This window comes from Embiotoca jacksoni, unplaced genomic scaffold (assembly GCF_022577435.1).
Source record: "Embiotoca jacksoni isolate LCO1_2020_lvr unplaced genomic scaffold, fEmbJac1.0.p SCAF_19, whole genome shotgun sequence".
NCBI lineage: Eukaryota > Metazoa > Chordata > Actinopteri > Embiotocidae > Embiotoca > Embiotoca jacksoni.
Window position 1 is genome coordinate 11,052,404 of NW_027185329.1, and position 6,334 is coordinate 11,058,737.

Below are 6,334 nucleotides of genomic sequence, written 5' to 3' on the forward strand. Positions count from 1 at the left end.
TCACCACGGTGGAACAACAGCACAACAGCATTGTGGCAATAAATGTTCAGGTTAAATGTCCAATGGCCACAGGTCATCTTCTAGCAGCACAAATGTTGTGCAACCTGATGCAGACATCCACATATTTGAATACACATTCTGCTGCATGTGTTAAGTGTTGCTGTGCGTGTTTCAGTGAGAACAGCTGAAACCAAGCCCTGCATGTGTACAAATATACATCTTCTGACAGAGTCTCTTGCATACATTGTTGAAATATGGAGGAATAAATCAAGAAATATAGTGGAAATGTCAGTTGGTTTCAGAGAAAATGCTCAAGAAATCTACAGTGGCAGCTCAACACAGCAAACAGACACAGTTAGGGATTAGTTCGAGAACACAGTGAAGCATTTGGCTAGCCTGTAATGTCGTTGAAACTAAACGTTTGTTTCTAAATGTAATTCTAACACAGGCCGAGTTGGTAGAGTTTAGACACACAACAAATATTACATGGTGGTCAATTCTGATTGGTTAAAGGCTGCTCCAATAGTTTCAAAAATAACCCCAGGTCTATGGTCATCAGGATGCAACAACTGATAATGACCTCTGTTGGAGTGTGACTATGTAGTATATTTGGTACTGGTAATACAGTAATATCTGCAATCTTGTATTTAGCAGCTACCGAGACAGATTTTTAGTGGAGTTGTTGGAGACCACAAACAGAGCTAAAAGGAGGATTTTTGGGGAACTAAGTTCCTAAAACAAATCTGCAATTATTGCTTATGGCCATAGATGCTGCAAACAAACCGGAGATCTTTGAGAAATAAATCAAAATCTTTTTTTTAAATGACACTTAAATTTCTGAATTGTAAAAATCCACATTTATAACATTATTACCTTCAGGCCTTGTGAATCTTCAGAACACACTTTTGTAAACCAGCTAGAATTAACTACACAACTTGATATTATTTTTAGTTGGAGAAGCTACCTGGCCAAAAGACTTGATGGATGGAGAGCAGATTAATGTCAAAAGCAGTATGGAGATGGAAGCAGTGGCCTTTGTAAGGCTCTTTGGGCTTCTGAATGAAAAACAAATAAATACATACAGATGAGTGACATTAACTAAACCCAGGAACCTTGGCAATGTGAATCGACTGCTGAATAAATCACGAGGATTTTTTTTTTTTTTTTTTTTTTATCAGTTGATGTACTGCATGTGAGTAGAGACTCTGAGGGTAAAACATGACTATCCATGTTATTTCTAGCCTTGTTACATATATCCACAATTGTAAACAGCTCAGCAGATGCTCTTTTAAATTATAGTTATTTGTTGGGCCATTTTCAGCTTGTATTTGACGGGGCCGGAGAAGAGAAAGTAGAGAAATAGATGGAGGGAAGGTGTATGAAAGTCTGGCCACGTGAGAATCAAACCAGAGACTGACTACTCTGCGATCAGGTCACCTCTTGCTGAATTTTAGCAATGCATTGCTGTGTGAAGAATCAATTGTCCTGATGTAGGAGCTAAAATTAAAGACTTTTTTTTTTCTATTTGCAAAAATACCACAGTTGCTTCACCAAAACCTGGTGCAATGACACGACCTGTTACAGGTTAGATCAGCCGAAGCCATTCATGGGGACAACATGTTTATTTGTTGCCTTGTTTTCAAAGGTATACTTCTCAGTCTGGAATGAGACGTCCTGTCCTCGGTCTTCCCTGTGCTCTTTTACTCTAATAATGTTACATTACATTACATTACATTTCATTTAGCTGACGCTTTTATCCAAAGCAACTTACAATAAGTGCATTTCAACCATGAGGGTACAAAACCCAGAACAACAAGAATCAAGAAAATACAATTTCTTCAAGAAAGCCAAACTACAAAGTGCTATCAGTAAGTATCATTTTAAGCACTACTAAAGTTCTACTATTCAAGGTAAAGTCGGAAGAGGTGTGTTTTTAGTTTGTGGCGGAAGATGTACAGAGTTTCTGCTGTCCTGATGTCGTTGGGGAGCTCATTCCACCATTTAGGAGCCAGGACAGCAAACAGTCATGATTTAGTAGAGTGTTTACCTCGCAGCGAGGGAGCAACAAGCCGATTGGTAGAAGCAGAGCGGAGGGAGCGGGCTGGGATGTAAGGTTGGACCATGTCCTGGGTGTAGACTAGACCTGATCTGTTCGTAGCACGGTACGCAAGTACCAATGTTTTGAAATGGATGCGGGCAGCTACTGGTAACCAGTGAAGGGAGCGGAGGAGCGGAGTAGTGGGAGTGTATTTGTGCATATGTAGAAGTGATATCAGTGCATGGCCGGTTTTCGCTGCCTGCTCGGCGAAAGGTATATTTCCAGTACACAAGTGTCTTCCCAATAATGTGAGCAGGTCAATGCAATCTGATCATGTTGTTACTGGAGACACATTTGACATGTAGTCTGATGCCGAGTGTGAAATGTAGCCTGCCTAAGGTGGACTGAAGTATATGGTAGCCCTTCTTTGAAAGTGTAACTTATTTTTGTTTTTCTTATCGTCACAGTTTTTCACAATTGTTTGAAATAAGTAGAAACAATTTATAATTCTCAATTTGATTTCATGTAAGCAGACTAAAACCAAAACAATAGCTTGATAAGACGAATTAGTAAGGAAAGATTATGTTGCAGACATTCATACCGGCACAAATCTATGCGTTATCTGTCTGACAGCCTCGACAATACTTTAAATCAAATAAACTAATAAAATACTACTATAAGTTATCCATTAACTTAATTTGCAGGTTAGATTGTCACATGCCGAGTACGTCTGAACATAAGCACGCATTCACTCATTGATGCCTACAGAGCTGACAGAGGGGATTTGTATTCATTTATTACTCCACTTTCAGAGGTTTAGCCATTTAGCTGATGGGTTTATGCAGGAAATAAAAACCTTGCAATGGGTGAACAGATTCAGAAGCTTATTGAAAGGCTCATACACGCTGCCTTTGTAAAGACTGAACATGGGACCTTCTGATGAAAACCCTCCCTTGGGTTCCCTGTTGACCACTTAAGCAGAGTACATGTACATACTGTTCATAGTTGCTCTCACCACAAGCCAAAACTGAGAAGCATAATGAAAAGCCAAAAGTATGATTATTTGCACAAAATCAAAAAAGATGACCATGATCTGGAACCATTTGCAAATGTTACATAACCATATATGATAAGATGATAGGAGACTGCAGAGAGTATATATATACAGTATAGTGGTGTAAACTGATTCATATTGCAGGACACATACACACACAGCCATTAGCTTGCTCTAATCCTGAGTCTGCTTCTCTGATCTGTTACAGTCTTGAGTAACACAAGCACAAAGCTTGCTGTGTGTGAGGGTTAGTGAGGTCCTCATAGGGTTGTAGATGTAATTTCCCAGATCAAAGTTGACGATACGGCAGTGAAACTGAAGATGTTGTGAGACAGCACTGATACGGGGGATACAATGGTCTCATTTACAGTGGGTACGGAAAGTATTCAGACCCCTTTAAATTTTTCACTCTTTGTTTCATTGCAGCCATTTGCTAAAATCAAAAAAGTTCATTTTATTTCTCATTAATGTACACTCAGCACCCCATCTTGACAGAAAAAAACAGAAATGTAGAAATTTGTGCAAATTTATTAAAAAAGAAAAACTGAAATATCACATGGTCATAAGTATTCAGACCCTTTGCTGTGACACTCATATTTAACTCACATGCTGTCCATTTCTTCTGATCCTCCTTGAGATGGTTCTACTCCTTCATTGGAGTCCAGCTGTGTTTAATTAAACTGATTGGACTTGATTAGGAAAGGCACACACCTGTCTATATAAGACCATACAGCTCACAGTGCATGTCAGAGCAAATGAGAATCATGAGGTCGAAGGCACTGTCCAAGGAGCTCAGAGACAGAATTGTGGCAAGGCACAGATCTGGCCATGGTTACAAAATAATTTCTGCAGCACTCAAGGTTCCTAAGAGCACAGTGGCCTCCATAATCCTTAAATGGAAGAAGTTTGGGACGACCAGAACTCTTCCTAGACCTGGCCATCCAGCCAAACTGAGCAATCGTGGGAGAAGAGCCTTGGTGAGAGAGGTAAAGAAGAACCCAAAGATCACTGTGGCTGAGCTCCAGAAATGCAGTAGGGAGATGGGAGAAAGTTCCACAAAGTCAACTATCACTGCAGCCCTCCACCAGTCGGGGCTTTATGGCAGAGTGGCCCGACGGAAGCCTCTCCTCAGTGCAAGACATATGAAAGCCCGCATAGAGTTTGCCAAAAAAAACACATGAAGGACTCCCAGACTATGAGAAATAAGATTCTCTGGTCTGATGAGACCAAGATTGAACTTTTTGGTGTTAATTCTAAGCGGTATGTGTGGAGAAAACCAGGCACTGCTCATCACCTGCCCAATACAATCCCAACAGTGAAACATGGTGGTGGCAGCATCATGCTATGGGGGTGTTTTTCAGCTGCAGGGACAGGACGACCGGTTGCAATTGAAGGAAAGATGAATGCGGCCAAGTACAGAGATATCCTGGAAGAAAACCTCTTCCAGAGTGCTCTGGACCTCAGACTGGGCCGAAGGTTCACCTTCCAACAAGACAATGACCCTAAGCACACAGCTAAAATAACAAAGGAGTGGCTTCGGAACAACTCTGACCATTCTTGACTGGCCCAGCCAGAGCCCTGACCTAAACCCAATTGAGCATCTCTGGAGAGACCTGAAAATGGCTGTCCACCAACGTTCACCATCCAACCTGACGGAACTGGAGAGGATCTGCAAGGAAGAATGGCAGAGGATCCCCAAATCCAGGTGTGAAAAGCTTGTTGCATCATTCCCAAGAAGACTCATGGCTGTACTAGCTCAAAAGGGTGCTTCTACTCAATACTGAGCAAAGGGTCTGAATACTTATGACTATGTGATATTTCAGTTTTTCTTTTTTAATAAATTTGCACAAATTTCTACATTTCTGTTTTTTTCTGTCAAGATGGGGTGCTGAGTGTACATTAATGAGAAATAAAATGAACTTTTTTGATTTTAGCAAATGGCTGCAATGAAACAAAGAGTGAAAAATTTAAAGGGGTCTGAATACTTTCCGTACCCACTGTAGGAGGCTGGTCAGTGCCAGAACTGTCTACTCTTCAGCTGGACATAGAGGGGAACAGGCCCAGCCACATGTTCACTACAACTACTGCACATGGTGAGATGAGAGATGTGGAGAACAGCAGAGTCAAGCAATAGTGATTGCTTCTCTGTGACTTGTTTCTTGCTTTGTTTTTCCAGTGTTTTTCACATCAGATTGAATTGAGTTAAATCAGTCAATGGTGAGAGGTTTAGCATAGCAGGAGAAACTAAGCAAAAGTATATAAAATTATCGAGGGTTGTACCCGATGATCCAGTATTCAAAAAAACTACCACCCCAGATCCCGTAACATCAAACCTGAAGCTCTCTCCCACCAGTTCTCCTCAGAAGATCAACCCAGCGTTCCAAAGACCATCCTGTCTGCATCCTGTGTTGTGGCTGCAGTCTGCAGTGAAGGAGACTCAACAGACTCAAACAACCCCAGACGGTTGCCCTACTAACTCTTGGGCCCAAATTCTATCCGCTCCCAGGTTCTCCAGTGGTCCCACAATTGGAAACTCTCCTGCCACCCGGGTCTCAATCAAAGCCTGTCTCTCCTCAAGCGGCGCTTGTGGTGGCCATCCATGTTCCAGAACTCCCGAGAGTTTGTCAACGCCTGCTCTGTGTGCTCCTGCAACAAGTCCTCCCACTAACCACCTACTGGCTTCTTGCGTCCTCTTCCCACCCCCAGCCGCCCTTGGTCACATATCGCCTTGGACTTTGTTACCGGTTTGCCACCCTCTCAAGGTAACAATACTGTACTTACCATCATTGACAGATTCTCCAAGTGCATTGGTTTTCGTCCAGTGCATTCGTTTCGTCCAGGGCGTCCAGGAGGACGAGATCGCAGTGCCTTCTGTCCAATCACATCTGTGTCCTTACCGGAGGATCTGTAAGGAGGCCCGGGCAGCTCTGCTTCGCTCTTCTGAACAGAACCAAGGGATTGCGGATTGTCACATGGTTATGTATGTTTCCATTCTCATTACTGTTCTTGATTATTTTTGTAAACTATATTCTGGATGCAGAGCAGGGAATCAGTAATTGCTGATAGAACCACTACTTTATTATTCTGAACTTTTGACCATCAACAAAGACTCTGTGTGACAGTAGATGCAGAAACATAAACAAAAACTGTGAATGAAACCTCAAAAGAATAGACAAAGAACTCCTCAATAAATGTTTTGGACAGAATTAAGAGTCTGTTATGCAAGGCCAGTGCTCTCTAAT